The sequence below is a fragment of the Phascolarctos cinereus genome, unplaced genomic scaffold (assembly GCF_003287225.1).
Source record: "Phascolarctos cinereus isolate Bilbo 61053 unplaced genomic scaffold, phaCin_HiC Scaffold_2;HRSCAF=192, whole genome shotgun sequence".
Taxonomy (NCBI): Eukaryota; Metazoa; Chordata; class Mammalia; order Diprotodontia; family Phascolarctidae; genus Phascolarctos; species Phascolarctos cinereus.
The window spans coordinates 386,673,842-386,696,036 of NW_027555625.1; the positions used below are offsets into that span (position 1 = coordinate 386,673,842).

The 22,195-nt window shown below is 40.6% G+C and overlaps 1 protein-coding gene across 2 annotated transcripts in view; it reads left to right on the forward strand.

Moving 5' to 3' along the window:
* GRIA1 (glutamate ionotropic receptor AMPA type subunit 1) overlaps positions 1-22,195 on the forward strand; it is a 347,675-nt gene that overhangs the window by 289,779 nt on the left and 35,701 nt on the right. The window lies entirely within an intron of this gene.

Sequence of the window (22,195 nt, forward strand, 5' to 3'; positions counted from 1 at the left end):
GTGGTGTTTGCCTTGAAAGAAACATAACCATATAGCTCCCGTTTTAGCTCTGACTCACAAGAATTAGGCCATTGAAACAGAAAATTAGTAGCTAACAAATAGCTTTCTCTGACACTAATTTCTTTAGCAAGACTTTTTAATGGGCACAAAGTATCTCATGGAGGAAATTAAATGGTGTTTACATTTGGACAACCACCAGACATTTTTATCAGCCGGGCCAATCACAAAGTATCTCATACTGACATAGCACTTTGTAGTTTATAAGATGTTTCCACAATGATAAATACTCTGAGATAAGTACTGTAACTCTTACTATCTCCATTTTACAAATGAGAGAATTGAGGCCTAGAGTGGGGAATTGACTTAACCCAAGGTCGCATACATAGTACGTGGCAAAGTCATCACTTGAACCCAAGTCTTCTGACTCCTATTTTTTCTATCCCCCCTCACAGTCTGTATACTGTTGGGCAAAGATTATACCTAGAGAAAGCAAGGGACCGACTGTCATTAGAAGATGGAGCATTAACATGGCAGAGGAACTAATCACAGAAAACCAGATGGCCTGGCATTAGTCAATCATGGGTATCTGCCTGAATGAACTTAAGTAGCTCTTTCCTTATGCATTATGCAAGGGCAGGTGTTTTAAGAGACACTGTGGATGGTACACAGTAGAGAAAGGAATTAATCTCCATTTACTTTAAGGCAACCAGTTTTTTAGGAAGTACGTGCTCTGCAGCCAGCACTATGCTAGATGTTATAGGGAAGACAGTATTAATAATCCCTATTTACCTAGCATTATATAGTTAGGAAGCATTTTGTATCCATTTTCTCATTTGACCCTTTTAACAGTTCTCTGGTTTCTGAGGCTTAGCTGTGTTTCTTATTCCCACTTTATAGATGGAAAAATTGAGGATCAGAGAAGTGAAAGGACTGGCTCAAGACTAGACAATTAAAGACAAATTCAAGCTCTTCTAATTCCAAGTCTAACGTTCCTTATGTTCCATCATTTTGCTTCTCTATAACATTCTCCCTGATCTCAAGGAAATCCAGGAAGGTAAGAGTGACACAGAGAGAGGCAATTAGAGAGCAATCCATAAGAGTGTCTAAGCCCCAGAATGTGTGGAACAGTCAGTGAGGTCAGCTGGCTAGGGAGAGGTGGCATCCAGGAGCACACTGAAAAATGCCCAAGTTCTAGATGAGTCTTGGTGCTCTTCTGCTAGAATTCTGAAAGTCAGGAACAGAGTGAATACTGAAGGCTTTGCAGATAACTTCAAAATAAAACTATGAACCTATGTTTTGTCTACTTTCTGTGGCCTCTTTCTGCAGTTTATCTACAAGATTATAGTGGACAACTCAGAAATCAGAAATGTCCTTGAGATCCCAAAATCCTTTCACCTAGTCACTCAGGGGCAGTCCTCAGGATGGAAGTTTCTTAGTCCTCAAAAAGCTAAAAAATTACAGGATATCAGAACTGCAGGAGTCCTTATAGCATACCATTAAAGCTGGAAGGGACCTAGAATATAGAGCCTGGAACATCTGAGCTGAGAGCAGTCATGTAATATTAGAACACTGAGGACATAGAATATTAGAACTCTGAGGAATAGAAGGCATAGACTATAAGAGCTGAAAGGCTCCTTAGTCTTTCTTCTCAGATGCATTGCACCCTGTAGGATGGAGATTCCTGGGATTCTGCGAATCATTCCTCTTTTTCACTCATCTCCTACAGGTGGGCAAATGGTCTTTTAAAAAACTGGTGTTTGGGGGCAGCTGGGTGGCACAGTGGATAGAGCACCAGCCCTGGATTCAGGAGGGCCTGAGTTCAAATCCAGCCTCAGACACATAACACTTACTAGCTATGTGACCCTAGGCAAGTCACTTAACCCCATTGCCTAGCGAAAAAACAAAACAAAACAAAAACTGGTGTTTGAGAGGCAGCTAGGTGTTGCAGTGGATAGAGCACTGGCCCTGGAGTCAGGAGGACCTGAGTTCAAATTCAGCCTCAGACACTTGACACTTACTGGCTGTGTGACCCTAGGCAAGTCACTTAACCCCAATTGTCTCACCAAAATTAAAAAAAAAAAGCATTCAAAATCAAAACTTCTTCCTGATCAGGAATGATACTTACTAGATAGGTGACGTTGGACAAGAGACTTAATTTATATTAACCTATCTCCACATCCATAAAATGGAGCTAATAATACCTAAATTTGGTTCAGCTGAAAGCTTTACTGAATCTTTTAAAAAAAGGTTATCAGTAGATTGTTTTTCTGTTACTGGCCTCTTCTCTACCTAGGGTGGAAAATTTTCCATTTAACTGGTTAGTGTTTCTTTGAAGTAGACACTGTCTTTCTGTCTATCTGTCTGTCTGTCCATGAGCTAGTGTGTTTATAGACTTAAAGAGGCATAGGAGTACATTTTGGTTTCCTTTTTATGATAGATAAAAACCAACTTTGGCTAATGTTAGCATCCAGGGAAAAACTATTAGCAAATTCACCAGTTTGGTTAATAATTCTCTTGTCAACTAAACATCTGGTTGTTTAAATCTGTTCTCTCTGGTTATAATGATTACTGTCAGAGAAATTGAATGTCACAATCAGATGAAAATTTGTTTGAATTTCCAAAGTAGGTGTGAATTATACACATCTTCCACTTCTTATCCTTATTAAATCTTATTTCTTACTGAGGGTTTGCAAAATGGCACGGTCTGTAACTACAGTTAATTGATAATTATTTTTCATAATTTAACTACCACAATGCATCTAACAAATAGATTTGCTAAAAGTTGAACTCTGTTAAGGACATTAGTCCAAGTTTGATTGGTTAAGATAGGGGTTCCATAATCCATAATGTCTTCTGCATTCCCTAAGGTTAAAATATGGTAAGTCCTCATTGTCTGTGTTATACATTGCCAAATGGATGGGCCAAGGTGATAAGAATATGTTGTAGGCTTACTTCTTCAGATGATAGACCTAAGAAGGAATTTTCTTCAAAAAAGATCTGAGGCACACTTTCTTTATGGTCCAGATTGGTCACTATCTAATCTTCTCACCCTACTTTGACCCTAAATTAGTTAAGGTCTAGTGACCCAGTGGCTGTGTAATATTACCTTTTGGCTTAGGTTCAATTCACCAAATGTTTTTAAATGCCCAGAATCTTAGATCAGAAGATTTGGAATAGAATAAAATGCCAGAATTGGAATATTAGAACATATAACAAGAATCTTGGGCAAGAAGGAACCTTAGAGATCAGGGAGACCTACAGGCATAAAATGGCTTGTCCAGGATCACAGAATTGGTAGGAGAGCCAAAACTAGAACCCACACCTCCAGCAGTCTTAACAGCACATTGCACCTCTGTTTAAAGTCAACCTCACTAGTGCATGTTAGATTAGTTATAATGAGGAATACAACAGAAATATAAGATACACTTTCTGTTCCCAAGAAGCTTATAATTGGAGAAATTCTAAGCAATTAGAAAGTAACTCAAGACAATTCAGAATCTGAGTTTGATAAGGACCTACCTATTCTGCCTTCTGGAAGACTTTCAGTAATAGTGAACCCACTACTTCCTGAGTTAGTCTATTCCATTGTTGGGCAGCTCCAATTATTTGAAGGCTCTTCCTAACAGTGAACCAAAGTAGTCACCTCTGTAACTTCCACCAAGCAGCCTTTGAGCCCATATGAGAAAGAGCAACACTGCATGATACAATATGGAAATTCTGTAAAATGTCAAAAAAGAGAGAAATCAGTGGGCAATCAGGCTTCTCAGAAGTGACAAGGCTTGAGCTAGGCCTTGAAGGAATGGAAAGATTATTATCAGTGGACAGGAGAACACTCCAGCTTGGAGGAGCAGCAGGATCTACAGTCAACCTAATAACTTCTTTTTCTCTCCTTTATAAAACCATCCACAGTGATCAGAAATGCATACTCGCCACCCCCTACCCCGTGCACCAGAAATAAAATGTCTCTCCCCGAGAGTAATTTGCAATCCTCCCCCACAGAGTACCCAATAAAGAACAAAATGCTGATTCTTTTTCCCCCTCACTAGAAGCTACGTTGTCCAGAGTTTAACACTGGTACAGGGTGAGTGTCTGAGAGTAAATACTGAACCTCCCAGGAAAATGATGGTCTCTTTCAATCAACTCTCACCTTTCTGATGAGTAGTCAGGGATGCTTGTTGTCATGGTAATCTTGTGAACTCCATGACCTCAGGGAGAGAGACAGAGAAAGGGAGAGGGAGAGAGAGAGAGAGAGAGAGAGAGAGAGAGAGAGAGAGAGAGAGAGAGAGAGAGAGAGAGAGAGAGAGAGAGAGAGAGAAGAGAGAGAGAAGAGAGAGAGGAGGGAGGGAGGAGGGAGAGAGGGAGAGGAGAGGGAGGGAGAGGGAGAGGGAGAGGGAGAGAGAGAGAGAGAGAGAGAGAGAGAGAGAGAGAGAGAAGAGAGAGAGAGAGAGAGAGAGCATATTGTTCTCTGCTAAGCACTCTGAACAGAGAGAACCCTCAGAAGAATGCAAGATTGTTTTGGTATTTACATTTATGTGTGTGCTGGCGCACATGCATACTAAGAGAGTGTGAGCCTTTTATCTGTCCTCTCTGGGGGAGATTGTTTAAGTAGAGATCCTCCTAGCATCTTGAGTATCAAAGTGACCAGATCAAAGTGGGGGTATTTAAGGAGACTTTGGTTGCCTGTGTAGATTGGATTGAAGTAGAAGAGAACAGAGACAAAGAGAACAGCTATGGAGCTATTGCACTAATCCAGCTGTGAGATTATTACAAAGCCAATAAATTAATTCATCAAATTTCAGAGCAGAAAGTTACTTAGGGGATGTCCAATTTAACCCCCTCATTTTACAGAAGAGGAAACTGAGGCCTCAAGAAGTGATGCGACTTGGCCAAGGTCATAAAACTAGTCTGACAGAGTCAGGCCTAAAACCCCGCTTCCTGACTACTCCCCATGCTCTTACCAACAAAAATCCACTTACCAGAGATAATGTAGACTTTTGCTCTGTGTATTTTTTCACAGAATCCTAGACCTAGAGGGGACTTCAGAAATCATTTAGTTCAACCCTTATTATAAGCAGGAATCTCCTTCGCAAAACCCATGACAAGTAGTCATCCTGCCTTCTCCTGAAAACCCCCTGGGATGGGGAGCTCACAACTTCACAAGTTCACTTGAACTGTTAGGAAATTCTTTATGGTGAGGCAAAATAAACCTCCCTGTAATTTCCATTCATTGGACCTAGCTCTGCCTCCTGGAGCTAAGTAGAATACCTAATAATAGCACATATATATCCAACACTTTACAGTTTTAAACAGGGGTTTTCCAATCTCTCTTTCACATAACGTGCCTTAGGATTCAGTTCCACTGAATAAACATTTATTAAGTGCATTCTTCGTGCAAGTTATTTTTCTCAGAGACAGGACACAAAGGTAAGGATGACACAGTCCCTGTCCTCAAGGAGCTTTCGTTTTATCAGGTACTTATGATGTGCACAGATTGGTATCACACAAGTAAGGAGTAGGGGAAACTCTATGCTCTAGAAAAAAATTTGAGAAGTAAAAAAACACTAATTACAGCCGGAAGTTAGAGATGTAGGAAGGCTTCATGGAGGAGGTGGCATCTGAGTTGAGCCTTTAAGGATTCTGAAAGACAGGAATGAAAAAAGGAGTGCATTCCAAGAATGAGGAATACCCTGGGAGGGTAGATAGAGACAGGAGACAACATGTAAAGTTAGAGAACAAATAAGCAATGGTCTAAGTTGGCTAGAGGGCGGAGTATAGGAAGGGAGTAAGGTAAAGTAAAGCTAGAAAGTTGGCTGCTAGATTAGGGGTAGTCTTAAGAGACTGGAGTTTATATTTTGGCCTAGAAGCAAAGGTCAGGGAGGTGGAGAGAGGGCAGTGCTACTGAAAGTTTAAGTGCCTGAACAAGATCAGTGGCTCTGCAAGTAGAGCGAAGGGGATGTATACAAAAGATGTTGTGGAGGTAGAAATGAGATTTGGTAGTGGGTTGTACATGTAGGTGAGTGAGAGTGAGTTTGTCAAGGATGACGTCAGGATTGCAAGCCAGGAAGATAGGGAGGATGACAGTATCTTCAACAGTAGTAGGGAAGCTGGAAAGAGGGGAAGGTTTGAAGAAGTTCTGTCTTAGACATATTTAGTTTGAAATACCTATAGGACATCCAATTATAGGTGTCCAAAAGGCAGTTGGTTGGGAGGGACTAGAGCTCAAGAGTAGGACTAGAGCTAGATATGAGATCTGGGCAGTAGATACGTAGACATGACAATTGAACCCCTGGAAGCTGATGAGATCACCAAATGAGAGAAAAGGGAAAGCCCAGGACAGACTCTTGGGGAGTACCCATGTTCAGTGGGCATTAAATGAGTCAAGACCCAGCAAATGAGGCTTAGTAGTCAGATAGGAGGGGAAGCAGGAAAGAGCAATGTCAGAAAAACCTGGAGAGAAGAAAGTATCCATGAGGAAAGGCTGATCAATAGATTCACATGTTTCAGGGAGCTCCCATAGGAACAGGGTCGAGAAAAGTCTGTAAGATTTGGTAATTAAGTAACTTTGGCCATTGGTGACTTTGAAGAAGACAGTTTCAGCTAAATGTTGACATCAGATTTAAGAGTTAAGTGTGAAAGAAGTCATCTAGTGTAGACTGCTTTCTCAAGGAGTTTAGCTGAGAAGAGGAAGAGAGATGTAGGACAGTAACCGCTGGCGATGGTCAGACCAAGGAAGAACACAGAGAAAAAGAGAATAAGGTCCAAGACTGAAACCTGGAGGACACAGGCCATTTGAAAACAGTTATGATCCACCATAGGAGACCTAAGAAGGAGTGGTCATATAAATAGGAGGAGAATCAGGAAAAAGCAATATCAAAAAAGCCAAGAGAAGAGAAGATATCCGAAGGAAGGTAGTGGGTGTCAAGGTGAGACAGGATAGTTTCAGTAGCTGCAGAAAGGACTTAAAAAATAGAATAGATTTAACATAGGCTCTTCAATCTTCCTAGCCACCATTTCCAAAGCCTGCCATCTATATGCAGCCATCATGCTCTTCTCATACACACACACACACACACACACACACACACATCTTGGACTCTGCCCCAAAAACCACCCTGAGCTTTGATGGATGAATTGTTGCCTTATCTTGCCCAGAATTCGATTTCCACATCACTACCTGGTCACCATTCTCAAGCCATGTTACCAAGTGTGTATCTTTCCCACCTTTTCCAGCTCCTTTTTATGTTTCATCTTACCCTGGTTAAAATATAAGCTCCTTAAGGGCAGGAACTGTTTGGATCACATTTGTGTCTCCAATATTTAGTGTAGTGCCTGACACATAGTAAGCACTTAATAATTGCTTTATCAGTCTATATCAATAAATCATAGGATAATAGATTTAGAGCTGAAAAGGACCTCAGAGGTCATCTCTCTGGCCCCCTCATTTTACATATGAGAAACTGAGGCCCAGAGTGATTAAGTATATTCCCAGATAATAAGTAGGAGGACAGCTAAGTTATGCAGTGTAGAATGGGCCCTGGAGTCAAAAGGACCTGAGTTCAAATCCAGCCTCAGACATACTTGACACTTACTAGCTGTGTGACCATGGGCAAATCACTTAACCCCAAATGCCTCAAAAAAAAGAAGAAAATAATAAGTAGGAGAGCAAAGATCCAAGACTAGTTCCATTAAATCAAAATTTAGTGTATTTTCCACTGTATTACGCTGCTTCCAGATCACTGGTCCCTTTTGAGAGAGTAATTTCAGTAGAATAGCAAGGTAAATAAAACAGATTTCAGGGGGTGAGGAGCATGTGGGTGGTGAGGAAGTGAAGTGAGTGTGGACAACTGTTTCTAGGACATGAGCAGTGCAGAGAAGGAAAGATATAGGTCAATAGCTTGAGGGGATGGCAGGAACATATGAAGGCTTTTTTTCTTTGTTTGCTTTCTTGAGGAAAGGGGAGACCTGGGCATGGTTGTATGCAGGAGAAGAAGCCAGTAAATTGGAAGAGACTGAAAGTGACAGTGAGGGAATGAAGCATGAGGGAAGCTCCTGGAGGAAAATAGAACGGGATCACGTCAAGAACCCAGTAGAGAAGTTAACCTTGGCAAAGAGAAGGGTCACTGTCATTCCTTGAAACTGGAACAAAGGAGATAAGTTCTTACCCAATCTTCTCTCCAGTTTATTTAAGTTTTATAAGTCATTGGATTATAGACCTTATAAATAAAAATAAAATTTAATAAAGATGTAAGATTTTTGTCAGTGGGGAAACTCTCTCCAGTAAGATAAGATCATAACCCATCTCTGACTTATGGTCATAAAGAGTTACCTGCTGCTAGAGGAGTTAGTAAATACCAGAAACATGATTTGAACCCGAGTCTTCCTGACTGCAGGTCTAGTGTCTATCCACTATCCTAAATGCCTCTCTGGGTCATAGACTATCACACTTCTACTGTGCCTTACACTTTGAAGAGTGTTTTTCTCATGAAAACCCCATGAGATGGACAATGCAAGCATCATAATCTACATTCTACAGGGGGGAGCAGAGGTAACAAACATTTCTTGAAGGCCTACTGTGTGCAGGGCATGGTGCCAAGTGCTTTACAAATGTTATCACGGTTGATCCTCACAGCAACCCTGCAAGGTAGGTACTGTTGTTATCTCCATTTTACAGATGAGGAAACTGAGGCAAAGGTTGAGTGACTTGCCCAGGATCACACAGCTAGGAAATGTCTGAGAATGGATCTGATCTCAGTCATCCTGACTCCAAGCCCACTGCTCTTCCCTCTTCACCGCCTAGCCACTTGATGTTCATAGGCTTGTCCTAGCATAGGGCAAGAAGTAACAGACCTGAGACTTAAAGCCCCATTTCCTGACTCCCCCTCCCATGTTCTTCCTACTGCAGCCAGCTCCCCCACTCCCTACAATAACAAAGAATGACAAGAGTCAGCTCTCGTTGGTGCCGTTTGCATCTCGCCTGGTTGAGGGGACAGTAAAGACATGATGAGGTATTAAGAGGGCTAAGAGATAGAGGGTTGGCAAGAGAGGAGTGAGGGGAGACAGGAATAAATTGGCAAAATATTTTTACCTCTTGGTCTGAACAGCAGCTCCTAAAGCAGGTGGTGATTTTGTAGCCTGAATATTGTTTTCTCCCGCTGATATACAAATTGTATGTTGCTTTCTCTTAAGAGGCTGCTTTCTGTCCAAAATAGCATCTTTTTTCCTTCTTAAGAAGCCTTGTTACAGTCCTGCTGAGTCTTGATTCTTTCTGTTTAGAACATTCTCTTAGAACTTGCCCTCTACCTTAAGCCAACTGAGAATACTAGGGTTGGAAGGGCCTTAGAGACAACCTAATCCGACCTTCTCATTTTATGGATGAGAAAACTGTGACAGAACAAAGGGAAGTGGACTCATGACCTCAGATAGTCATTGGTGGGGAGAGACAGAACCTAATTCAACAAACATTTTAGCAGGAACCTACTGTGTACAAGTCATCATTATAACTAGCATTTATATAGCACCTACTATGTGCCAGGCACTATGCTCAATGCTTTCCAAATATTAATTTATTATAATTACATATAATATAAATTATTGTAAGTAATTATTGTAATGACCCTCACAGCAACCCTGGAACCTGGGAAGTGGGTGCTATTATTATCCCCATTTTACAGCTGAGAAAACTAACATGGCATGTTAGAGCTGGATTAAATCTCATATATAGTCTAGTCCAGGAATGGAGACTAGGAGCTGGGACCCTGATTTCATTCATATATGGAACTCCAGAATGAGGAAGGTCCCTTTATCAATGAACATTGTCACCTCTGCAAAAGACCATTGCTTAGAGCCAGGCTTCTTAAGCTTTTTCCACACCTTTTCGCTTTTTGGCAGCATTCATTGGCATTGTGTGGCCTGAGGGCATGCAGTGCAAAGTGCACATGTTGTGTGTTCAGAACCAAGGCTGCAGGGAAGTTGCACAATGCAACACGGGCAAGCGGTGCCAGAAACACCCTAATTCAATACGTGTTTCATTTTTAATTAATTTTTGGTCATCACACATTCAGAAACCTTTTACTGTTACCAAACTTTTTATGACCCCCTATGGGGGTAAGACCCACAGCTTAAGAAGTGTGGCTTAGAGCACTGAGACATTAAGGGACTTGCCCAGAGTTACATAGCCAGCATATGTCAGAAACAAAAAACTCAAATACACATCTTCCTGAGGCAAGCTCCCTCACTACTAAATTATGCTACCTCTTACCATCTAATCTAATCCCCTAAACTTACAGTTTAGGAAACTGAGGCACATGAACTTTGCAGGGTGCTGGAGAAGGTGCATAGTTTAAGGGATCTTAGGTTGGAGTCTTTGCTTCTGATTTTCTGTGTGATGTAGGGCAAGTCACTTAACTTCTGAGCCTCGGTTTCCTCATCTAGCATTTGGTGTTGCTATAAGAATCAAAGAATTTATTTAAAAGTACTTTGGGAAATATAAAATATATTGTGCAAACTGTTCTCTTTTCTGCCTTCGCCTCCCACCCCACCCTCAGTTTGCCTCTGGGTGGAATCAGATCATTAGACCTGCCAGAAACCTTGGATTGTAACATCGAGTTTCCCATCACTCATATTTATTGAACATCTGAAACTGGATTTTCCATAGACGTCTCAAACTCAGCCATGTCCAAAACAGAACTCGTGGTATTTCCTCCCCGCTTTTCCCAATTTCCTTATTGCTGTCAAGAGCACCACCATCTTCCCAGTCATCTGGGAACGCAACCTCCGTGTTATCCTGTCCTACTCACATGCAGTCACCCTCATATCTAATCTGTTTCAATTTTTGCCATTTCTACCTTCACAACACTTCTTAAATACATCACTTTCTGTCCCTCCACATAGCCACTGCCCTGGAGCACACCCTTATCATGCCTTGACTGCTTTAGTAGCCTTCTGTTTGGTTTCTCAGGATAGTCTACCCTTACTCAGCCACCAAAGTAATCTTCCTAAAGTCCAAGTTTGACCCTGTCACCCTCTTACTCAATAAACTCTGGTGATTCCCTATTACCTCTGGGGTCAAATATAAAATCATCTGTTTGGCATTCAAAGCCCTTTACATCCTGGTGCCTTCCTACCCTTCCAGCCTTCATATTCTTTATTCCCCTCTCTGCACTCTACAATCCAGTCACACTGGTCTGTTTGCTATTCATCTTACCCAACACTCCATCTCTCATTCTCATGCTTTTTTACTGGCTATCCAGTGCCTCGTATACCCCATACCTTGTATGCCCCCCTTCATCTCAGCCTCCTGGCTTTCCCTCCCCTCTAGCTCTGGTAAAAGGTGAGCTCCTTGGAAATAGGGGCCATGATTTTGCCTATCTTTTTCTCTCCAATGCTTGTCACAGTGCCTGGCACATAGTAAATGTTAATAAGTGCTTGTTGGCTGACCAAAATCATCATGGTCAACCCTTTTCATTTTATAGATAAAAAGAGAGAAAGGGAAATGACTTGCCCCAACCTCATACAGTGAGTTGATATCAGTACCTGAATTAAAATCTGTTATCTTTACACCCAAGACAGCATTCTTTCTAGTATACCACAGTGCTTAACCCTTTTGCATAGATATGCTTGATATTGTTAAATGCCTCCTTCTACAGAACCACAGAATAACAGTACTAAAAGAGATGCTAGGATAATTCAGAGCTGGAAGGTAATTTATAACATTTGAACAGATCTCAGAACAAAGTATTTCAGAGAAGGAAAGTACTTTAAAGTAAATGGTAGAGCTTGAAGAGATAATCAGGTTGAGATCATCTTGACCACCCTTTGCATTTTACATTCTCTTGTGTCTTTCAAGATGCCTTTCAGATCTGACATTTTATGTCCCTTGGATATTCTGTGTTCTAAAGTCCTTTCAGCTCTGATATTCCACGATCTGAGGTCCCTCCTAGTGCTAAAATTCTATAGAATAGCTAAACTGAAAGGGTCCTTAATATGTAGCAAAGCAAATCAGAAATGGAATGCCCCATTTTATAAATGGAGAAATCAAGGACCAGAGAGGAAAAGGGACTTCCTTAAAGTCACATGAGTAGTTGTGGCATTGACAGGATGTGGACCTTTCTGTTTAGTATTCTATACCACAGGTTTTTTTTTCCTAATTCTCATTGTTGTATCTAGTGTTTTTAAGACTCTGAATATTTTTTGGTTGAGTCAGAAAGACCAGAGGTGAAGCCTTCTGCCTTTTGGGTTTAATTACTACATGACTAAAATTCCTTCCATACATAAAACTGCAATCCCTCCCGATCCTTGTATACTTAGGCACAAGAGATAGGAAACCATCTGGTGGAATCACAGGTCAGACAGCTCCAACCCTACCTCTATTCCATAAGGAGATTTTAAGTTGTTTGTGTTTTAATTAAGCTTTCTCTTTCACCCCACCAAATCATCATTTCCATCTGTGCAGAGTAGAAATTGCTTGGTTTTTTTTTTCCTAAGTGTCATGTAATAAATAACCAGAGGGCTGCTGTTCCCCTTCTGCAACCTTGCTTACTCCCTAAAGCTGACGGATGAGTATAGTACTATTCATATTTAGAATCTCATGAAATCATTGATCTTACCACCTCATTCTTATACTAGAATCTCCAGGCTTCCAAGGAAGCCTCTTTGGGAGGAAACACTAGACCAGAAGTCAGGAAATTTCAGTTTGAATACTAGCTCAGCATTAATGCTCCATGTGAACTTGGGCAAGTCACTTCCTCCCCATAGGCCTCCGTTTCCCGATCTGTAAATGAGGGACGTGAACTTGATTACTTGTTAAGTCTCCTCCAGCTCTAGACTTAAGAATGCCAAGGAAAAGAGTAAGTTTCTAACACCTCCCCATTCTACTTTATATCTTCCCATGTAAGTTTCTAGCTTTCTCCATTATCCCCAATATCCAAGATTTATGTAGATTTGCTAATTAATTCAGGACTAAGTCTTTTGACGTTACTTTCTCTTCTGAATGAGTCAATCAATTTGTGTCTCTTGAGTATGCTTTATGTATCCTTTCCTATCTTCACTGTTGAGATCCTGTTCATCTTTTCAGGCCCAGATACATTTCCATCTCTTCCATGAAGACTTCCCTAACTCTTTTAGAGGGAAGAGTGTGGTATAGTGGAAAGAACACTGACTCAGGAATCAACCTACCATTGATGCTTATTACCTGTGTGACCCTGAACAAATCACCTAATCTCCATTCCTTCAATTTCCTCATCTGTAAAATGAGGGGGTGGGATAGACGGCCTCTGAGGTCCCTTCCAGCCCTAGAACCATGATCTTATGGCATGTACAGGGAAGAGGAAGCTGCCAGTTTGGCTAGAACATAGAGTGCAGAAAGGGGAGCGACATGCAACAAGCCTAGGAAGGGGGCAGGAACCAGGCTGTGAAGGGCTTTCATTGCCCAACAGAGATATTTTTGTTTTATCCCAGAAGCAAAAGGGAGCCATTGGAGCTTCTTGAACATGAAAGTGACATGGTCAGACATCTGCTTTTGGAATGTCGATTTGGCAAGTCTGAGGAAAATGGATCATGTGAAAACATTAAGGTCAAGTGAAAGTTTTGTTGTATTTTTCAGGCTGGGGAAGACTTGGGCATGTTTAGAGGTGCCAGCTTCTCCAGGAGTTCTTTTTCTGGTCCCCCAAGCTGCTAGACCATGCCCTCTAATGTTACCTTGCATCTATCCTGTAATTTTCTTTTATAGTCTAATTTATATAAAGATATTTATATATTGTCTCCTCCATTAGAATATAAGCTCCCTGAGGACAGGAACTGTTTTAGCTTTTATACCCAGCACAGTGCTTATCAAATTATAAGTGCTTAATAAATGCTTATTGCTTGATTAATTGTAGGCAGTAGGAAAGGAGCCAGCATATAGAAAGACATTAAAAATAAGGGGGGGGACTAAAGGTACAAGTTCAGGAATTGGTCTTTTCAAAGACTAATAATTCTCTTTTCAAGGAGAGTTGGACCTTTCTTCACAAGAGATTACAGAGGATAGGGGATGATGTCAAAGAAATTTGAGATAGAATAAAGGAAGAGAAAGAGCTTATGATGAATGGCTGCTATTTTATCAGTAAAATATGAAGCAAGGCCCTACACTGAGGAGTAGAGAGAGAGTGGCGTAAGAATCTCAAAGAGAAGGAAGAAAAGGTTTGAGAACAGCTGCATGGACTCTTAGAAATCAATTGTGGAAGAGTAAAAGGATTGCCTTGCTGTAGTGAGAGCTCAGTCATGATTACATAATGTAAATTTGTAGTGGACCCAGTCAGCACAGTTTTTATTACTTCCTCTAGCACTCAGTAGCACATGAATAAGAATAACCCTCCATGCCTTCATAAAAAGGTTTTCATAAGTTTCTGTGACCAAAAAGAAGTTATCTGGTGACCATCCTTATTGACAATGGTATTTTTAACACTTAGAAATTAATCATTACCATACTTGAAGCTTTTCCAGCTTGGAAGGACAAGCTAGAGCTCTAATGGCCTTGCCTTTGAAATCCAGTAATTTCCTCCATACCACAATGATGCACCATGAGAGGATTTGAGTGAAAGACTCAATTAGCTGTTATTTATGAGATTACAACTATGTTGTCTCTCCCACTAGACTGTAAGCTCCTTCGGGACAGGGCCAGTGGCTTATTCATCTTTAACTCCCTCAACATCTGTCACAAAACTCTGCCCATAGTCGATACAGAAATGACAAATGTCTAGATGAATAGTCAACCCTGCCAGGGTGCTAGGTGGGCTATATGAAAGTGTAAGATGAAGTCTCTGTCTCTCCAGTTGGGGAGTGAAAGAACAATACACATAGACAGCAGCTTGCTATAGTATAATGATAACTAATAATAATGGTTACCATTTATATAGCACTTACTACATGGCAGGTACTATGCTAAGTGCTTTACAATTATTATCTCATTTTATCTTCACAACAACCCTGGGAGGAAGGTGATATAGTATATATAGCATGAGAAAAATCACATGATGTAGTAGCAAAAGAGGCGACCTTGAAGCCAGGAAAATCTGGACTCAAATCCCACCTTTGACACATTCTGTGTGACTCTGGGCAAGTCACTAAACATCTCTGTGCTCTGGGAAACTGTCTGAGACTCAGTTGCAGAGACAGTACTGGCCTTCATTGGCAGCAGAAGTTTCCTCATCTGGAAGTTCCCTGTGTAAATGAAGATACAGGACTAGTTCCCATTACTATCTCTAAGGCATGGTGCAGAGTGCTGAATCTTGAGCCACAAGACCTGAGTTCTACTTGTCACTTCACTCATTATGAACCTAGCTCATTTCCCCTTTCCGCATCTTTAGTTGAAAAATGGAGTGAGTTACATTTTATTGGTCTGGGATTCTTAGATTGGAAGGAAGGAAGGAAGGAAGGAAGGAAGGAAGGAAGGAAGGAAGGAAGGAAGGAAGGAAGGAAGGAAGGAAGGAGGAAGGAAGAAGGGAAGGAGGAAGGAGGAGAGGAGGAGGAAGGAAGGAGGGAGGGAAGGAGGGAGGGAAGGAGGAGGGAAGGAGGGAGGGAAGGAAGGAGGGAAGGAAGGAAGGAAGGAAGGAAGGAAGGAAGGAAGGAAGGAAGGAAGGAAGGAAGGAAGGAAGGAAACAGGGAAGGAAGGAGGGAGGGAAGGAAGGAGGGAGGGAAGGAAGGAAGGAAGGAGGGAGGGAAGGAAGGAAGGAAACAGGGAAGGAAGGAAGGAAGGAAGGAAGGAAGGAAGGAAGGAAGGAAGGAGGAAGGAAGGAAGGAAGCAGGGAGGGAAGGAAGGAGGGAGGGAAGGAAGGAGGGAGGGAAGGAAGGAGGGAGGGAAGGAAGGAGGGAGGGAAGCAAGGAGGGAGGGAAGGAAGGAGGGAGGGAAGGAAGGAAGGAAGGAAGGAAGGAAGGAAGGAAGGAAGGAAGGAAGGAAGGAAGGAAGGAAGGAAGGAAGGAAAAGAGGAAGCATGGAGTACTGGACTTAGAAGTCAAGACCTGAGTGCTAATTCCACTTCATATACTTTCTACCTATGTGACCCTGGGCAAGTCACTTAATCTCTCTGGGTCTCGGTTTCCTCAATTGTAAAATGAAAGGGTTGGATTCAGTGGCTTTTAAGGCCTCTCCAACACTAAATCTATGATCAGACCTTGGGTTGATTTATTACAGTGATGTTTTAGTTCAGCTAAGTTGTTCTCCATCCCTTTTCCCTTCTCTTTCACCCTCCTTCCCTTGGATAATTTCTACTTTGATTCTTTTGGAACTTTTGGTAAAGATTCTGTCGGAAATGGAAACCTTAAGTCAGATAATTACACTGCCTTAAGGTCTCCCTTTTTGACAGCATCTTTACCAAAAGACAAGATCTGCAGCACTGAAGCTTTTCTTGTCACTATTTGTCCTTTGCTCAGTGTAAGTAATGTCCATCTCATTGATTCCAGGAGCGATTACATCAACAGATGGTTAAGTGTCAATCCCTCTATGCTGATAAGCTAGATAAATCATAAGATTTGATTTGAGAAATTTAGAAATTGTGTGCTCTCCATAATAATCCAACATTTTATCTCTGTACAAATTTAGGAATAGTCCTTTACTACTAGTAAATAGTAGTAAATAGTAAATAGTCCTACTATTATAATAGGGGATTAGTGATTTTATTTAGCAAACCTTTATTACACACTTATTATGTGGAAGGCTTTGGGGTAGGCACTGACATATAAAGATGAAAAATAATTTTTCAGGGCTTATAATCTATTAGGGAACATATGAAAGAAAAACAGACAATTGTAATTACAATATGGAATGTGACAGAGAGAAAATACAGAAATAGACAATGTGCTTTTAGAAAACGGGAAGGGAAAGAATGCTTGCTCCTGATAGATCATGGAAGACATCATGGAGGAGGAAGTCCCTTAACTGAATCTTGAAGGAAAGGAAAGATTTAAGTAAATAGAGATGTGAAGAGTCTGATCCAGGCCTAAGGGAATCATGGAAGCAGGAGTGGGCAGACCTTTTGAAGGATTTTGAATCAAAAGCATTTTCTAATTAGAATACTGGCACTCCACAAGCATTTTGGTTTATTGAGGATTTACTATGCATTTTTTTTCTCCTGTACTATAATGGACTAAATTTTCATTCAGTCATTTAACAAGCACAAGAGTTATGAGAATAATTTTTACATAGCATGTTATATAGATTGTCATTTGAGTCTCAGAACAAACTTCATGAGGTAGGGACTATAGGAATTATCATTCCCATTTTACAGATGAGGAAAGTGAGTCCCAAAGGCTTTAAGTGATTTGCCTTTGATCACATACCCAGTAAGTGTTGGAGACCAGTTTCAAGCCCAGGTCTTCCTGACTCTAGGTCTAGCAATCTCTTGGATTGCACCATACTCTTTCTTATACTCTTCCTCTTACTCCTGTAAAAAAAAAAATTCCAATCCTAACTACAAATCAAAAATATTTTGATTCTTTGGTTCTGTTGTGATTGGTTCTGTGATTATTTAAGTGTTCAGGCTCCATATTTGGACCTACGCATTGTCCACTGGTGAACATTTTTTCCTTCATCACCAAGTGGAAATTTCCTGTCACCCTCCACTGAAGCAGTAAATATTCAAGATTTGGAATTGCTTTTTCAAAGCAGGTATCCCTTCTCATATGGTTCTCAGGAATCATTAGGAACTTATACACGATCATGCCTTAACGCAGATAAAAATTGTTCCCTGTCAGAAGCTTCTTGAAATGTCAAATTCCAGCATGTAATCATCATCACTGTCATCATGGCCGTAAGCACCTCCTGCCTCAATCCCTTCTCATGCATACCATCTCCAGCAAACAGGACACCCAAATGAGTACCAAATGAGTATGTTCTGAAATGCACGTCAGCCCTGAGGTTGGGATAAGAAGGAAGAGCCATGATGTGGTGATTTCACAGAATCATAGAATTTGAGAGTAATAAAAAAGCTTAGCAACCATCTAAGTTCAGCCCATCCATGCAAGGAATCGCCCATTCTCCACCATAAACACCTAGCAAGAGGTTGGCCAACCTCTATTTAAAGCCTTCCGAAGAAAAGGAACTCACCAGTTCTCTAAGCAGACCATTCTACTTTCAAATTTTGTAATTATTAGGAAGCTTTTCCTGCCTTAATTTACCTCTTTGCCACTTCCACCCTTTGCTCCTTGTTCTGCCATCAGGGGCCAGGCAGAACAAGGCTGATCTTTCTTCCTCAACATGACAGTTCTTCAGATATTCAAAGATAGTGATTATGCCCTCTCCAAAGCTTCTCTTTCTCATTCCCAGCTCCTTCTATCAATTCTCATGTAATATGAACTCAAGACCCTCACCATCCTGGTTGTCATATAAGACCTGAAGATTATTAATGTCTTCTTAAAACAATGGCTCCCAGAACTGAGTGCCATTCTGGTGAGGTTGGATGAGGGTAGAGTACAATGGGACTATCACCTCCCTATTTCCTAGAAGTTATACTTCTCAATGCAGCCCAAGTTTGCATTAACTCTTTTTATTAACTTGTACTGAACTTGTGGTCCTCTAAAACCTCCAGATTTTTTTTCCAGAAAAACTGCACTCCAATCATATCTCTTCTATCTTCTACTAGTGAAGTTGATTTTTTCATGTAAGAATTTACATTTTTGGAGCAGCTAGGTGGTACAGTGGATAGAGCACTGGCCCTGGATTCAGGAGGACCTGAGTTCAAATCCAGCCTCAGACATATAACACTTACTAGCTATGTGACCCTGGGCAAGTCACTTAACCCCATTGCCTAGCCAAAAACAAAAAAAATTTACATTTTTTCCCCATTGAATTTTATTCAACCCAGTGCTCTAGCCTGTAAAAATTGTTTTGTATCCCAACTGTAATCCACTGGATTAGCTACCCCTCCTGACTACTTGTCGTCTGAAAATTTGAGAAGTGTGCATCAATGCCTTTATCCAAGTTTCTGATAAAAAATGGGAAACATCGCAGAGTCAGGTACAGATCACTGAGGCACTCCACCGGTGACCTCCTACCCTACTGACATTGAAACATTAACAAATATTCTTAGTGTCCAGCCATGCAGTCAGCTCTGAATCCAACTAAAAGTATTATCTATTCTAATTACCTAAATATATTATTTAATCTACTTCCATCTTCTGCCCAAGAATAATATGAAATACTTTACCAACAGCTTTGCTAACATTGGGCAATTTTACTTTATCCACAGTATTCCCCTTATCTATTAGTTAAGTAATCCTGTCAAAAAAGGAAAAAAAAACAAGTCTGAAATGACCTATTCTTGATCAATGTCATGGTGGAGAGGAAAGAAAAAAAAGATGAAGAAATAAAGTGCATCAAAGCATCCCAGGTAGAATTGGCTATGGAGCCAATAAATAGTATAAGAATTCTACTTCAGGAATTAATGATAATAATAACTCATTTTTCTGTAGCACTCTGTGTCTTACCAAATACCTCCTCACAACAACTTTGTGAAGTAGGGGATGTAAGTATTATTGTCCCCATTTTACAGATGTTGGAAACAGGCTCAAAAAGAGCAAGTAACATGCCCAGGTCTTAAAGTTAATAAGTGTAAGAGTTGGGATTTTACCTCTACTCTTAGTCCAATGATCTTTCCATTATATGATAATAATAACAACAACAATAATAAAAAATAACTAGAATTTGTTTGCAAATATGCCTCATTTATGTTATCTCATTTGATCTTCATCACACACCATATGAGGTAGGTACTATTATTATCCTCATTTTACAGCTGAGGAAACTAGGACTGGGAGAAGTTAAGTGACTTATCCAGGATCACATAACTAATTAGCATCTGAGGTCACATTTGAACTGAGGTCTTCCTGACTCTGTGTCCAACACTCTTAACCACTATACCACCTAGCTACCTGTGATACCATTCCAGAACCTTCTGGAAACAACTGGTTGCAGTATTCAGAGAGCTAAGATTTTATCCTCCTTCAAGAACTGTTTTTTGTTTAAAAAACTGACCATTTAAGACAAAAATCTTACAGAAATGTAATACATTTTCCTGCTTTCTTAAACTGAGATTAATCAACATAATCTTGCTTTTGATTTTTTTAATTTAATTTTTCTTTTAATTAACAGATATTTATTTTCTTTTCCATCTTCTTACACTTAGCTAGTGAGAGTCAGGATCAGAACTCAAATCTTGGTTTTCTGACTCCAAATCCAAAGCTCTTTCCACTATATCATATTCATGGACATAGAATGTCAGAACTAGTCATCTGGTCCAACCTCTTCATTTTAGCACAGGAGGAAAGCAAGGCTTAGCTGTCATTTCTTACAGCTTGTTATCATTTCACTCCTATCTCAAATTTGCTGCTTGAAAAACAGATCACTAGGGGCAGCTAGGGGATGCAGTGGATAGAGCACCAGCCCTGGATTCAGGAGGACCTGAGTTCAAATCCAGCATCAGACACATAATACTTACTAGCTATGTGACCCTGGGCAAGTCACTTAACCCCATTGCCTAGCCAAAAAAAAAAAAAGAAAAGAAAAGAAAAATAGATCACTAAACTCATTCATGTGCAAAATAAGAGTCATCAGTCTGAGTTCTAGTCATAGTCTAGGACCTTTATTGAGCAGAAATTGTAAAATCACCTTAAGCTGAGCAAAGAATTTTTTTTTGCTTCCTTCCTACACCTCCATTGGGTCCCTAATAAGTAAAGTGTTACTGTATTTAGATTTTGTTTTGGTCATGTTTATTAATTGAGCAAGCATATATTGACTGCTTTCTGTCTACAGCTCCTGAAATAGGCATTGGGAATATGGAGATGCCGCATCACAAATAGAAGATATTGTGCCCACTACTGGGAAAAGCCAATGCACACACATGAAATGACCTGAGGGCTTATAGTCATAAAGCAGCAGATCTACAAGCAAAAGGCATCCAGGAAAAGGGATCAAAGTCAAATCAGTAAAATTAAAAAAGACTTGGTAGAAGAGAGAAATTTTGAATTCAGTTTTATTAAAATGAATTTTAGTGGACCTGGTTCACTGAGATTATTCATACATAACAAATCTACAATGAGGGCATGAATTCTCCCACTCTGGGTTTCATTCCATGCCACTTGTGTCCAATTTTCACACTACCCCCTTCATATCATTCTAAGCCCTAAGGAAATGGCTGAGAGAAATGATCCCTGCACTGTCACACCCTCTCCAGTCAAACTCAGTTTTCATGGAGGTGATCAGGGGTGAGTAATCTTGGCATGTCTGCTGCAGGCAGACTCTTGGGGGGCAAAAAAAAAGACACTGGACAGAGAATCAGGGGATCTGAATTTTAATTCCAACTTTGTTATTAATTCACTGGACAGATAAATTACTCCCCTCCTCTCTGAACCTCACTCTCCTCAGCTATAAAATAACAGTGTTGGATCAGATGATGTCTACAGTCTTGCCCAGCCCTAAGGTTCTAAGTATTCATTTCAGTTACAGTTATACCATTCCATGTCCTAAGGGCCCTGTCCAGTTTTAATATTCTAAGTTCAAAGGATCCTCTCAGTTCTGACATTCTTTGTCCTAAGGACCCTCCCACTTCCAACATGCTGTGTTCTAAGGACCTTTCCAGCTCTGATGTTTAAGGTCCCTTCCAGCTCTGACATTCTGTGTTCTAAAATCCCTTTCATCTCTGGCATTCTATGTTCTAAGGTTCCTTTTAGGGCTCAGCTTCTTTGTTCTAAAATTCCTTCCACCTGTCATTCTGTGATTCAATTATTCTTTTGTTTACTTGAGTACAGATTTCATGTGACAGGAGGGAGAGAGAGACAGAGAGACAGACGAGAGAGAGAGAGAGAGGGGGAGAGAGAGAGAGAGAGAGAGAGAGAGAGAGAGAGAGAGAGAGAGAGAGAGAGAGAGAGAGAGAGAGAGAGAGAGAGAGAGAGAGAGAGAGAGAGAGAGAGAGAGAGAGAGAGAGATAATGAAGATAGAATAATCAAGTAACCTCAGAGAAACCATGTAAAGCATATGTTCAACAAAACCCAGGCCTCCATCTGTCTTTCTCTGGTCTTGTATCTAGATTTTGGCCTCCCTGCCTCAATTTCCTTAAACTGAATAAAAACAAACCAAAAAAAATTACCAAATGAGCTGTCCTTAGGATATAGAGGTGAATATTTCTTAATGGTTATTGCTCTTGAAAAAGAAAATCCCCTTCAATTAAGG